Here is a 15,924-nt window from a genome sequence, read left to right as displayed (position 1 = left end):
GAACACTGAATCCTTTATTCATTCTGTCCTTGGTGTGGTCAGGACGCAGAAGCCTTGGGAGATGAGCTGTGATTGGACTACTGCATAATTACAGCCACACAATAATAACATCTATAAGAATGAAATAGGATTATTCCTTTAACTTTCAGACGTTATTATGTGTTTCAGCCCATTGCTGCAGGGATTGGGTGATATACTGTGAGAAACGCAATAAAACTTTGCATGCAACTGTATAATAATAATTACATCTTGGTGTGATTTGTGATTAAAAGAACACTACAACAAAACAAATATGGTTGCACCTATTTCACTAAACCAATATTCAGAAGAAGACAATAGTCCAACGGAGTCCAAAGTTCATATTGGTTACAATTTATATGATAATTCTTCTGACTATAATCAACTTTGCAGCTACATGTCAGCTAACTCTCATTAGAGTATTAATATACTGTTAATTAGTAGATGACTTGTAGTTACACAATGACTTATAGTCAGTAGAATATCCATCAAAATAAACTGTTAGCACATATTAAACAGACAGTCACTGATACTGTAATGATTACTAGTTGTCATGGAGTTGAACAGAATGTCTAAAGAGGACCATTAAAATAAAGTGTTACCTCAATATTTACATTTTCAAGACAAAGTTAATACCATCAACATTATAATAATCAACTGATCAATAACTTTAGTCACATTTAAGCGATATTAATGCCTTATGAAATGCCACTAATAAGTGTCTGTCTGTGAATAAAATAATTTTAGTGGTGAAATGCACACAAGCAAAGTTGTTCTTTCAGCCTCTAAACTGCATAAAAAGAGCTGAATATCTCCACAGGAAGGAGCCAGTGTTGAACATCCAGGACCGGAATATAAAGAATATTTGGCATTCAGAGAGAACGAAGAGGTTGTGACAAAGACTGACCACTGTGTGCCATGAACTCTCCTCAAGGTCGCAGGAGTGATGCTGTTTAAGGCAGATTTATGGCAGGACGAGCCGGATGTGTCTCAGCGCTGCTGTGAGTGATGTCCTCTGGGAAACATCCCATTAGCTAGCCTCTGCAAACACCCTGGCTTGTTTGTTCTTCACCGAGTCTTTCCAAACACTTCTTCCTTGCTTCCTCCTTATTACCTAGACCGAAAACAAAGACCACGCGTTCTGTTTGCTCTGCTCAAATCCCATGAAACTTGAAGGCGGGCGGCTAATGTGTAAGACAGGTTTGCTGTTCACTTCTGATTGTTTAATCCTTATAGGGAGCGTGAGCTGCTTTTCCACGTTCACACACACTCTCACGGCTCTGAGAGTGTTTGGCGGTGAAGGACGCTGATGGAGCAGAAGTCTGTTATGGCAGTACCAGGGGATCCTGCCTTCATATCTCCACTAAAGCTCCTCGCTGTTGACCCGCGAGCCCCTGCCCATCACTGGCCTGACGTGGAGAAGGGGATTCTGGGCTGGAGCAATGAGATTCTGAGCCCACAGGGACAGACACGGAGAGCTCTCACTTTAACAAGATACAGCCGAGACCTTTCCACGGCCTTAGTGCACTACTGGAGCTCACCATCAACACAAACACGTGACCGAATGATTTGATGGAAAATAAAATTAAATCAAGCTAAATTAAAGTTAAGCAAAGCATGAATAACTGCAAGTATAAATCATAAAAAATTCAAATATTATAGTCAGTGTTGAACTAGTGTCTGCTGACGGGGTGGAATAGACTGTTTTTTTTCCCCCTCTGTTGGTTCCAGATTTTTCCCATCATGATTTTTTTTTTTTTTTAAATCTTACGAGGAGAACTATTCTAAACATTATTCATTTTGATTTGAAGCAGAAAAGTATTTGAAAATCAGACAAGAAGACAAAAGACACAGAACTACGCTACAGCGCCATCTATTGGATTGTACTGATACTGCATATTGGAACAACTGCATCACGGACTGGATGAAAATGCCCGTAGTTTGCCCACCTCTGCAGATTCTTATCATTTGTTTTTTAATTCCTCGCGGGCCCCACAGGAGTGATAGCGGGCCGCAGATGGCCCGCGGGCCGAAGTTTGGACACCCCTGCACTAGACAATACCCTGCAACTAGAACAGCATATATGTAGTGTGTGTAATTAGTGACAGCTGTGTGATCAGTGCATTCAGCTGTGTATGTGCAATCAGTGCAATGAATGATGGGAATTGCAGTCCAGTGTGATGTGTGGTGTGAGTCAATATGATGGAGAGGCGATCTCTTGTGGCAGTCGGACGGAAGGTCGTGTTCCAGATTCGTGACAACTCTGTACTCAACCGTGAAGTGTATGAATTATATAAGGTTATTTGGTCATTCATAATTGGAGTCTGAGCCCCTCCCCTCCAGCTGTGACAGCTGCATGAAATGTCCAGCAAAATAGCAAATTGCAAATTGCGATGCAGCTCTTAATATAAAATGAGAGTGGGCGGAGCTAAAGTGTTGTTTTGGCACAGTTTGCTAATTATAACATGACTATGCTGCACAACATGATTATTTATAATCCAAGCTGAAATGATGCAAACGGACGGCTTTAACACAAGCATACTCCATCTATGAACAGCCTTGTAGCTCACAGTAGGTCTGTCTTTAAAGGTTTATGAGTTAATCTGTTCCTCTATGGAGAAAATGATTGTGTATAGAATCATCAGTCACATGGTCTTTACAGTGCAGGTGATTGGCTTAAAAAATAAACATTTTCAGAACTGAGCACACATGAAGACATGATGTCATGCATTATCAGGGTTCCAGCTACATTACTTCTGTTTTTATAAATAACAATTATTTTATATTATATATATATATATGTCTTATGCTATTAGTGACAGAACAATATATTTTACAGAATGCTTGTCGTTCCTGTAGAGCATGGCATTAGCCGCACCAAGGTCATGGGATTTCCATTGAATGCATGAACTGATCAAATATATACCTTAAAAAATCAGTGTACTTTGCTTTGCATAAAAGTGTCTCCCAAATATGTAAATATAAATATAAAATGTACAGATTACTAGTATAAAACGGCAAACAGATGGCCTATTCAAAGCAAGAAATCTTTAAATATAGCTAGTATGTGTATGGTTAGCACACTGGAAAATGAGCAGTATCATTGAAACCCTATAGACCATAAGACCATAAGACCTCTTCAAGGATCCTTGAGTCTTTTGAACTCAGCTTGGAGCCGGCTGGCAGATTGTGAGATTGTAGGATGTGGTGGAGCCTCATCAGGGAAATGATGATGTTCTCAACAGAGTTTCCATTCAGTGGCTGTGTAACAGCTGGAAGAGGGCCGTGAGCGCTGGCTGTGTCGTGTGAGGAGCTGTTTGACTCGCAGAGAAGGAAGGGATGTGGTCAGCACTTAAGAGCTTCACCCATCCACAGTTACTCTCATCCAGAGCAGCGAAAACATCTGTAAGCATGAGACGGATGTCGTGATGAGGTGTCATCTATGAGCTACCATACTGATTAGCTATTGAGGATTTATTATAGATCAGTCAGATTTCAAGATGAACAGGATTTTTAAAAATACATTTCTGAGAGAAACAGGCAAGACTTGATTTTATCCACTGGAAATCGATTGCACTGTGAAAAGAAGCAGGTGTCTGGACGGGACAGATGGAGCAACCAGAGAGATTTGTGATGTTAGTTTCAAGTTATTTCAGAGCTGCAGCAAGTAATAATTTGTTTTATTTTAATGAAAGATTATGAAGGCAAACTAAGGTCCTTTGATTTCCATGATGCAGAAAATGTGGGCCAGAATTTCAGAATCCAGTCATTACATGGAATTAACTTTAACCTGAATGTCATGGAATTTGGAAAATGTTATATGAATGAATCAAACGTGGGGCTGTGCAAAATGGTGACAACGTGTGAATGTAAATCTGCATGTTGTGCTTGTCTCAGTTTGCTCTACTTCACACACTGAAACACACCTGACACTCGTCTGAACACATGATAAAGTTTAATAAGGATAAATGAAACATTTGAATTCCTGAAACAATATAATACAATATTTTAATATCACACGTTTTCCAACATGTGTTTAATTTTCAAATCTGTTGGGCAGCACTTTGTTTGCCAAAAAAGGAAAGGAACTGTTCAAATTTTCTTTTCATTAAATTTAAAATTAAATTGGTAAAGTTTTACACATTTATATGATTACCACTGTTTTTGATGATAAATGTGGATACATTTCATTGGAATTCCTTTCTATTATAAAAATTTAATTAAACAATTAAAATAATAATAATAATAAAATCAAAATGAAAAAAAAAAAAACAGGAACAAACATACATACACTTTGATTTCATAGGACCCAAACATTATTATAATAATTTTATGAATGCACCTATGAATCATGTGCTTCCATTCAGATTATAATCAAACAGATGGGCCATATAATCAATAATAGCTGATCAATGAATCACAATGATAGCCGTCATAGAGTCGCTAATAAACACGCTGATGTGCGTCCATACATATTATAATCATGCAGACACGGCCACATTCCCCACACAATACACACACACACATATAAAAAATGTAGAAGAAAAAAAAAAACAGTTTTTTATGGATAAAGCAGATCGCTAAGTTACGCCCCGCTCAGATGACAGCGTGCGTGTCACAGTGTGCGTCACTGCCGGCAGGAGGGAGCGCCAAATTCAAATAATCTATATTCCGCTTTTCTGAGACTTTTTTTTCCGTAGACGGTCTCATTATGTTTGTAAAACCGTATGCTGCAACATCGTTTTGTTTTTTTACCACCAAGACGCTGTTTTTGAGCGTAATTTATTCCATAACGGACGCGAACAATAACTCTCTGAAGAAATGAAACGTAAACAAAGGAATATTCATCCTTATTACAACGTTATTGTTTCGCTGGACTAAAAGTGCTCGCTGGGATGTTGTTCTGTGGACCCTTACCTCTCTAACTAAACTGGGATTTCAGCAGTGGACGCGTTTGTGGCTCGTTATTACAATGATAAAGGTACGTACGGCTTTTTTACTCTGCGTGTTTGGATGTGTACTGCTTACACAAATGTAGCAAATTTGTGCCACTAATTCCTTATAAGCTTTCCATCGAAAAACAGCGATCTGTCGTCGATGCTTGAGGCTTAGACCCTCAGAATGATATATAGTTTGTCAAGATTAACTTTGTCCCGTTTCATTTATTCTATTAGAAAACAATGACACATGCAAACAAAGAGCGTTCAGTGCGAGGTCGCTCTGGTGAACATTAACAGGTTTTAAGACAGGAATCTTCATGAAGAAAATAAAAATGATCAACTCAGATGTCATGCTGATTTTGAAACCTCTTGTGCATCATCTCCTGTAGCAGTCAATGCTAAAGAATATCTAGTTCATGCGTGAGTCTGCATGAGATGCATTTCAAGCCTAATCCAATATATCCACCGTCAACCAGAGAAACTGTGCCTAATTTAATCCCGGTTTAAGTAAATCTGTAGATGGGGGATTCTCGTGTTGTGATGGAATGAATCCAGGTTGGGCAAATGTAATGGAATCATCTGCCACAGTTATTGCTCGGGCCAGAGGAAACGTCCCGTGTCATTATCTGCCTGAGCGATTCATGCAAATGAGCAGCCAAAGGCCTCCAAGAGCGCTGACTGTGTACGATACATGATGACAGCGGTCTCTCAGTCCTTATTTATTAAGCAGTGAAGATGGCAGGAGATAAAACGTCAGTAAAATCATGGGATTTCTGCAATAATCTGTTCAGCTGCTCATGCATCCGCTCTCAGATAACCATTGTGAAGCTCTACTGTGAACTGTAGGTCTCGCACTCAGGTTTACGCTACAGGAGACCCTCGCAATTTACAAGCACTAAAACCCCATAGTTCATGCTATAAATTGCACGGATGAAGGAAGGGAAAAAGATGCAGTTCTTCTCTTCAACCCTGTTTTGACCTGCCGGTAAATTTTCTCCCTCGGCATGGGAAACAAACTCAATAAAGAAGCCCAGTAAGCTTGAAGCGGGCCGTGTGTGTGGCTGCTGCATCTCAGGGGTCCTGACGAGTGTGTGGGTCTGTGGAAAAGTAATTCAACGCCACGGGCTTGTGTTGAGTTCTGCTCGCCCCGCTCCTCTGTAATGAGCTTGAGATTAAAGCAGCCCAAGCTGACATGTGAAACAGGCATTACTGGCAAGCTGCAGACTTCTGCGAGAGAAGCGGCTCATTATTAAAACATATCGCCCAGAGCTGGAATAATCGAGGATACAACATAAGAATCATGTTCCTGCTCTATTTTTCTCTCTTCCTGGTTGAATGTGAGCATGGAGGCTATGGAAATCTAGATGTAGTTTTAGCATGATGTATAATGCTTCACTTGAGCGTCACAATTCACTACTGATGTGTTTTTGTTTGAATCTTAATCTACGAACACTTTGCTTTTTCAGCTCAAACTCAGCTCTGGCACGAAAAAAATCATTCCTCATATGCAGGAGCAGGTCAATCAAAATAAATAAAATAAATAAATTGTTGGCATTTACAAATCATTAACTACAACTTTTGTCTCAATAAACTCCTAATTGTCTGCTTATTAATAGTTAGTAAGGTAGTTGTTAAGTTTATGTTTTGTGTTGGATTAGGGATGTAGAATATGGTCTTGCAGAATATGTGCTTTATAAGTACCAATAAACAGCCAATTTGTTAATAGTAGGCATGCTAATAAGCAACTAGTTAATAGTCAGAATTGTAACACTTTAATATAGGGACCATGTTCTTCTTCTTTTGGTTATACATTGATGTTTTGTGTCAACTTTTTACAAAGCAATATAAAGTCGATTTCCATCCAACTATTTTGATGCACATTTTAACAGTGTGAATAATAAATATTGAATAGAAATACTTTAAACGTGAATAAACTCACATAAACCTTTAATGTGCAAGGCAGATGTGGAGTTTTGCATTAGTTAATATTGTATGCACATGAAATCGGTTTATTCGCATAATATATGACGTTTTTACCATTTGGCTGCCAGTACACTGACTTATTCAAACCACTTGGCTTCAGAGGAAAGTTCTTCACCCACAGCTGGCTGTTAAAGTGCATTTTCACAATGCTCCAGAACTGTTTTGAATGCAGGCAATCCCAGGTATACAGTATGGAGGCTGGAGATGTATGGGAATTGCAGTTAGCGTCATCATGATGAAATTGCATTCAAGAGACTGATTGGTTTCATGGGAAACAGAGCGTCTGTGACCTGCTGACTTTAACAATTGTGGTTGGTTCTTTTATTTAGTAGGCGGGACTTTATTTACGAGAAACATGGTATTGCACTTTGCAGTTTCTCCCATTTATAGTGAAATGTATCGATATATAAAAAGTATTTGATTAAAGTGACTCGTGAGAATGCAAGCCAGTGTTTTCTTGTGTTCAATTGTTTCCCAACAGCTATTACAGAAACGTGATAATATTGGAATCTTAATTTGGAGAGATAAATTCACAAATGTTAATATCTAGAAACTTGAAATCAACACACACACACACACACACACACGCACACACACACACACAAACACTGAGTTACAGCCCTGTGTGACAGCTAGCCCCAGTCTCCCTGACACACCAGTGCTTAAAAGTAATTAATGTGGAATAAAATATAAATACCTGTATAAACATATCAGGTTTCATGCAACCAATCAATGCACTTGTTAAGCATTATATCAGGTTATAATCTGTGTGTGACTGTATCTTTAATATTAAGACAGGCTTTCGTGGAGAGAGATTGTTAAAGAATGCAATAATTTATGTGGTGCTTTGTTTTGATCGTCGGTTCCCATGAGCCCTGCACTCTCGGTATCCTCTGTGCTGATCAATAGTCTGAAGGGGACGTCTCCACTGGTAAGACAGCAGGCTTCCCTCCTCGACTCTGGAGCAGGCCATAACTCACTGTCATGAGGAATATCTCCAGGAGGAGCCGAAAGAGGCCAGATTAATGATTCTCATTGCTTAAAGTACAAGATCTTCCACCTCTGGATGCAGATTAAAGTACAGCAATGAAGGTTCTCCTGTGACTCCCACCGAGGGCTGCCATCGCTGACCTCCTGACGGTGTCTGAAGCGTGTGAGATACAGCCTCCTTCAGAATCAGTCATTTAGTGTCAGAGCTGTTATTTATTAATCGTGTTGTCAGTTTGACTAGTTTACATCAGCCATAAACCACTGGGGTGCATGACGAAACATATGAGGGACTGTGGAGAAAAGGTTTTGGGATGACCTTGGACTTTCTATGAGGGGAGACTGTAACCTAGTGAAGAATAACAGCATGTCTGATGAGTTTTCTCCAAACCTCTGATGCTATTATTTAATTCAATTTAATATATTAAAAATGCATAAAACATTTTATATATATATATATATATATATATATATATATATATATATATATATATATATATATATATATATATATATGTCATGAATCTGGTCTATGAACTTCCGTTAACTCACCACCAGAGGTCACTCGCTCATCACATGGACTCTTGCACCACACTAACTGTTGCACGTCACCTTAGACTACAATTCCCATCATCCATTGCACTGACGACACACACACACAGCTGATTGCACTGATCACACACCCTACATAAACCATGGACTTCCTCTTCCTCGCTGCCGAGTATCGTATAGCGTATATCCTAGCGATATTTACTCTACAGAGCCCAATCAGTTGTTATAGTCTTGCCTTGCCTGTTTTCTCATGTTTTGATATCTGCCCGTGTTTCCTGGATTAACCCTTTGCCTTGCCGTTCGGACTCTGTTTGCTCCTCGTTTGGATTATTGCTCGTGTACCTGGGTTATCTCTCTGTCTTGCCCTGTTGGATATTGTTCGCCGATCGCCGACCTATGCTTGCCCTAGGATTACTCTTTGTCTTGCCTGTGCCATACCTGTTTGCTGTTGTTTGACCCTGCCTGTGATTTGACTGTTTATTAATAAAAGCTTGCACTTGGATCCGCTTGCCTCGCGTCTCGTCGGATCCGTTACACTATATATATACAGTATATATATATATATTGAGTGAGAGAGAGAGAGAGAGAGAGAGAGAGAGAGAGAGAGATGGATGGATGGACAGATAGATTGACTTTATTCAAAACTTGATTTTTTTAGGTATGTCATCCATTTTTTGTCTTTAATAAACACTCTACAATGGAGTGGGTTCGGATTAGAAAAGGGGTAAAGTAAAAAACAAATTGCATTGATTGACTCAAACTGTGTGTTCACTATTCAAAATCTAACCACAGAATCTAGTAATGCTGTTGACGTTAACTTGTCAGTATTATCATTATCACTAATCTTTTCCCATGCATACATTCCTATATTGTCAATGTCTGTCTTTTCTTTCTTACATCTGTGTTAATGTTCCCATGCACAGAGAGGCAGAACTGATGTGGCATTTTGTTTACTCCGTATTAAAAACTATTATTCTGCTGCCTTACGAGGACTTCACAAAATACAAATCTATTATGAATTGAGACATTGTACAATCTTCCAAAAGGGAGTTTTAGCAGGGACGCCACAGAAGAACCATTTTTCATTCCCCAAAGAACATTTCAAGGTACAGATCTTTGTCCCGTCCATTACTATGTTTATCACTATATTAATCATTGCAATTTTGAGAGTGATTCCTAGACTATTACATGGATGTAATTTCTGAAACTTTGAGCCTTTTTTTTTTTTTTTTTTCCTTATAGAACATTTTAATAATCTAAAGAACCCTTCTCCACTATAATGCACCGTTTTGGCAATGGGAAACTTTCATGGATGTTAAAGTTTCTTCATGGAACCATCAATGCCAGTAAGGCAGGAGTACACAGAAGTGACCAATGATAACTGGAGCATTTAGCAGCCAATAACACTGCAACAAAGCAAGCTCTGGTCTGTAGTCTTACTCCAGAGGATATCTGTAGAGCCAGTAAGTGGCATGCCAAAGCCTCATCCCTACAGATAAAGGTAAAGTCCAGCCTGAATGCCCCTGTCCAAAGTCCAGCATCCATGAGGAAATGGGGTTTCCTGGTGTAAGTAATTGTGTTTCTGTTGACATTTCACACACACCAGGCTGCTGCCCAAGCTGAACCCTTACAAGACTGCAGCCTGCTCGGCTCTGTATTGTGGGTCTGTGTCTCACCCTGTGCTGACAGCGTGAAGGTAGGTGTGTCGTAATGAAACCAAACGTACTTAATTCACAGGGGAAATACTCTGTTTTTCTGCAGGCTGAATGCTGGGTTGGTTTAATACATCTGCTCTGCCCCATACTGAGGAAGCTCTTCCAGCCCTGTGTTTGAGGTGTACAACAGCCATTCATTGGGAGAAATCAGGTTATTTCAAATTTATGATGTATTTGTATGGATTATGCATTATGCAGCTCAGCAGGTGTCACGCTCTAGCTGTGTCTCGCTTCAGGTGTTGCTCGCTGCGGGCCATTATTTTGCAGGTGGTAGGTTTCATAAATAAGTACATCTACCATCCAGCTATGTATGGTGAATTGCAGTGTTTTATTATTATTATTTTTTTATTTGCTCGTTTTTTAATGTGACTTGGTTGCATTTATAAAAGGATATACCATCCCCACCCAAACCAACTCTCACTTCCAAAGTGTTTAACACTGCCGCATGTCCATGGGAAACACGTCCCTATACAGATGCCACAAGTAATGTGACCGGCTACTAAGTGAAGGGAAACATATTTTATGATCATAGTTCACAGATACATAAAGGGTTAGTTCACCCGAAAATGAAAATTCTGTCATTAATGACTCACCTCACGTCATTCCAAACCTGTGAGACCATTCATCTTTGGCACAAATTCAGATATTTGATTAAATCTGAGAGCTTTCTGACCATGTAGCAATAAAGCAATCGGTCATGAGACACACAGTGCCAATGGCATTTCACATCAAACTAGCTGATGCAACACTTCAAGATGGTATTTATAATGTGTGCTGATTTTCAGTGTTCAAGCGAATGGAGACAATGTGCAAATTTGGCTTGAATAAAGAAACTGTACTTTTATCTGAGTGTCTCTTCAAAAATGTATTCAAAATGAACATGACAAAGAATGAAGCATGAAGGAGGCAGCATAAAATGTGCTGCTTTCTGCATATATAACCAATCATTAGGAGAAAAAACCTTTGACTCTAATCATCTAATGTATCACTTTGGTGCATCATTAAGCCTGCTTAACAACAGATGAGGTAAACAAACGTCCACATTTAGTCAAAATATCAATGAAATACAAAGTAGTGGTTTCTGAACCAGTTAAACACAAGCACCGTCCCACAGCCAGGATTTTATTGGTCATGTCAGTCACAATGCTTACTGCCTACACATCTGAAACAAATACTAACCACTAAGCATTAACCATAACCATAAGCTCAGTGTTGGTAGCCCAACCTGATAAAGCATTACTGTATGTCATGATTGGATCTATCCATGATATTTTTGAAGTGGAGAACACAGATTATCTTCACATAGGTGAGGAGATGTTAGATGGAATGGAGCTCTCCAAACATGTGTAAGTAAGGGGTAATGTACAGAACAATTAGTCTTGTATCACCCTGAAGGGGTTTATTTTGTGATAACAAAGGTACATTTATCCTGCTTATAACACAACAAAAAAAAAAACACAAAGCTTACAGAGAAAAACAAAACAGTTCCTAGCCAGTGTATTTGATCCAGGATTAATTAAAATAAATACAGGTATCACTTTATTTTGATAGTCCACTTTAGACATTCTACTAACAGTAAGTAACTTTGCAACTCCATGTCATCTAGCAGTCATTAGAGTATTAGTAGACTGTCTGCTTCATATCTGCTAACACTTTATTTTGATGGGTCCACAACATACAACATACTGACTATTAGAAACTTTGTAAGTATATGTCAACTTATTCTACTAACCCTAAACCTAACAGTGTACTCTGAGAGTTAGTAGACATGTTGTTGCAAATTAATGAGAATTTGTTTTTATTAAATATTTTTTATTCAGGTTTATTTGACAAGAACAATGCACATCAATAATACATAAATGTACAATGTGCCAGAATTAGCCCGAAGGCTACTTTGCATCTGCAGTCCCTGGACTGATGGTAAAATTGTCACCCTAAAAATATATAAAACAATTAAACAAAACAAAACAATACATACTTCAAAATACATATAAAATTACACAAATTCTAAAAATGTTACATCCGTTTAAAAAAAAACAAAGTATATGCCATATAGTTACAAAGTTACTTATAGTTAGCAGAATGTCTAAAGTGGACTATGGAAATAAAGTGTAACCAAAATATATATAATACTTAAAGATGAATTAAGATGAATTAATAAAGTCAAACTAGAGGAACATTTAAAGAATTAGGGACTTTCATACCTCTTAATAATTATACTCTGTCATCAGAACGTTAATAATACATTTGTTGACAGCATATTTAGTGAACTTTGGACTCCTACAAACATTGCATTTATCTGCCATGTTGTTATTAGAGGATATGACTAAATGTGCACACAGAGTATGTGCATGTGTACAGAGATGGACACAAATACATCAGAAAAGTATTTTGTTTCAAATGCATTTAATTAAAATACAAACATACTGGTGTGAGAGAGTAATTTGTAATTTGAAAATGCAAAAATACAATATTTTCAAGCAATAATTTGAAGTGCAAGATACAGCATAGCTACATTTAGTAATAATGGAGTTAGTTACACATGTAAGAGAAAAAAGTGCTTTCCTCTACTTGAACAACTTATAAACAACATATTCTTTAACCCTAACAATACACAATATATTCAATATATTGATCCATATTTCTCCTAATTTCTTATGTTCACTTAAGACACAACTGACTGTGTTTACTTGAATGCCATTAAGCATGTCTACACTTTATTTTTTCATATTTCTTTATTGCTCCTTTATCATTTATTTATCAGCGTGTCAGAAATTAAGCAGTCCTGCAAAACTGTATTGTCATATCTCCTACTCGAGAGGATGGTTCAAGCTATTTCACTGTCAACAGTAAAAATTAACTCCTAGAAATGTTGATATTTAGCTGTTAAAAGACTCTACGTAGACTTCAGAAACCTTGTTATTAGCAACACCTTTGGCCGTTGAGTGAGCTGTGGCTAGCAACTTATTGCTCATGCTCATAGTAATGAGAGCGAGTGATTCACCGACATCATATCGACAGATGAGGTTTATTAAAATAACACTGTTAAGATAGTTTCCCTTGGAGTTTCCCAGCAAATCCGCCCTGAGGCCTTCACATTATAATTAGTCTACAGGTTTCATTTCATTTCATTTTTTATTTTTTATTTTTTAATTCCGTTACTTGCTGTTCACACAGTGGCAATAATACAAATTAATACTTGAAAATTATTTAGCAAAGCCCCTTTAAAAATGTAATTTTGTCTATAGAAATAATTAGCTAGCTTTAGCTAGTAGGCTAATATCACTTGTCAGCTAGCAAGCAGAGTTCTAGAACAGCTTTTTCTTCTGTCCTGTAATAAAATTCAGTGAGCACTATCTGATAGTATATATTTACATACTTAGCCAGTTTGCACTGAGCACTAAAACAGGAAAAGAGCTTATTTAATAGTTGTTGGTTTTTTTGGAACCATGGACGAATTAGAGAGATAGTTCACCCAGAGTGGAAATTTGGTCAACAATTACTTACTCGTATGGTTTCATATCCTCAAGACCTTCACTCGTTTTCTGAATGCAAATGAGGATCTTTTTGATGAAATCTAAGGGCTTTCTGACCCTGCATGCAGCAACGCAACTTACACAGTCAAAGCCAAGAACGATAGCAAATACATTGTTAAAGTACTCCATGTAACTTAACCTCAAAATTATGAAACTCCTTAAGTACTTAATCAAATTTGTTGTGCTTTGTTGCACAAAACACATAATTGACAACTCTACAAATATTGATCTGCATTGTGCGTTCACGAGAGCATCACAACACATTTGAGACGTCAACTCAACACATGAGTGAGTATTCACGAGAGTACCACAACGCATGTGTTTGGATAATATTTTCGTAAATAAAGTGGTAAATATGTTTTTGGGTTTTTTTGTGTGCAAACAAAGCACTCATGTCACTTCATAAAATTGAATTACTTTATAGTATACTTAATGACATGGATTACTTGATGTATTTCCTACCATTCATTGAATGTGTAAGTTGCATGACTGACTGTAGAGGGACAGAAAGCTCTCAGATTGCAACAACAAAAAAAGTCTTATTTTATGTTCCAAAGATGAACGAAGGTCATTTTTCTCTTTCCTTTTGTCTTTGGTGAAGATCATGTTTCAGCTAACTATAAGTAAGCCATTTTTAGAGTGATGCATCATTCAGCATATTATTTTCTGAGTGATTGTGAGTAAAAAAAAAAAAATTTTACAAAATGTCTAACTTCCTTTTGAAATTTCTGCTTCCTCTCAGGGTCTATGTTATCTCACACAGAGTCACCGAGGAGTAGGGCAGAAACATGAACCCTGTATATAAGGGGCCAGTGAATGTTGTGTGGTGTGTGTGCAGGTGAATGAGTTTGCCATTACAAATGCTGTAATATGACAGACTTCCATGTTCCAAGTCCACATAAACTCCTACTCTTTTAGACTGAGAAAACACAGGGAACTGACGAGTCGCCTCATTATTGTGCCACAGTGTCAGTCTTCCATTCAGACAGAGAAGAGCAGGGAATGGGTTTTTAACTCCCATTATATTCTGTGTCCTGTCTGGGGTCTTGTAGGCCACTGCCACTCCAACTCCACATCATACTCCACCTCAAAATAACAGCGGTCAGTCAGAGGCTCTCTGCACATGGCCTGGGGATACAGCCTGAATCTGTCCAGATGATCAGGATATTTCTGCTCCACTCTAGTTTCCGATATTTTCCGGTTCCCTTCAGACAGTTTCAGGCGTCGATGTACAGTGCTCTGATCCACTGAGAGCTGACAGGTATCTGTAGAAAACAGGACATTTGGTTATTTTAATTTGCTAACATATTGTGATATGATAATAATTTAAATAATTGTCAAACAAGAAAAAAAAAAAACATAGGTAGGGACTTGATTTTATCAACTTTGTATTTACTGTATAGTGAATGTAGACACTGAATACTGAATTCTGAAATGGAGGCAGATCTGAATGTGTTTGGCTTAACTGCAGTGTGGCCTTACATTTCATAGGCAGTTGGAATCAACATTTCATCAGTTTTCATCATTTCATGAGTTTCTTGTCCCAAGGTTGGTTATACGTTTCATAATAGAATATAAAGTTCTATTTTGTTCTTTTGCATACGATACCTACATTTTCTCAGACCTGGTTTCATCCGACATCCTCCTCCTTTCTCAACACTGAGGGAAAATAAAGACACTGAGATTTAAAATATACAAGCAACTGCTAAAAGGAATCACTTAAAATAAAGCTTGTAGTATAGTAGAATCTTATCCAGAAAGATAATGACCAGAAGATATATGATCATGGTGTCAATCTATGATGTCAAAATTCCTACATGTTGTATATGAGTTAATTTCAAACTAAGCACATACTGTAGTTTCTCCAGTTCACAGTTTGGATCCTCTGCTTTAGCGGAGAGCAGTTTCACTCCCAGTCCTCCAGGGTTGTTGTATCTCAGATCCAGTGCTTTCAGATGACCATTGTTTGAGCTGAGAGCTGAGGCCAGTGAACGGCAGCCCTCCTCTGTGATCATACACCCCGACAGCCTGCAGGTAATATAAGAAAGAACAATGGGTCTCATTCACTAAACATGCGTACACACAGATTTTTGCGTGAAATGTGCGTACAGACATTTTCACGAATAAATCATGATTCATCAAAAACTTTCCTACTAAAATTTATTCTAAATGTACGAAAAAATTCAAGAACAA

The 15,924-nt window shown here is 38.0% G+C and overlaps 1 pseudogene across 1 annotated transcript in view; it reads right to left on the bottom strand.

Moving 5' to 3' along the window:
* Positions 1–12,018: 12,018 nt before the first annotated feature.
* The window catches only part of LOC306887909 (NACHT, LRR and PYD domains-containing protein 3-like), a 35,754-nt pseudogene continuing 31,848 nt past the window's right edge, over positions 12,019–15,924 (bottom strand). The window contains exons 12-14 of the transcript XR_013785952.1: positions 15,586–15,759; positions 15,344–15,390; positions 12,019–14,996 (exon numbers count right to left, since the gene is read on the bottom strand). The product of XR_013785952.1 is annotated as an NACHT, LRR and PYD domains-containing protein 3-like (transcript). The remainder of the gene's footprint in view (positions 14,997–15,343; positions 15,391–15,585; positions 15,760–15,924) is intronic.

Source organism: Barbus barbus, assembly GCF_936440315.1.
Source record: "Barbus barbus genome assembly, chromosome: 21".
NCBI classification, from domain to species: Eukaryota; Metazoa; Chordata; class Actinopteri; order Cypriniformes; family Cyprinidae; genus Barbus; species Barbus barbus.
This window is presented reverse-complemented; position numbering and strand designations above follow the sequence as displayed.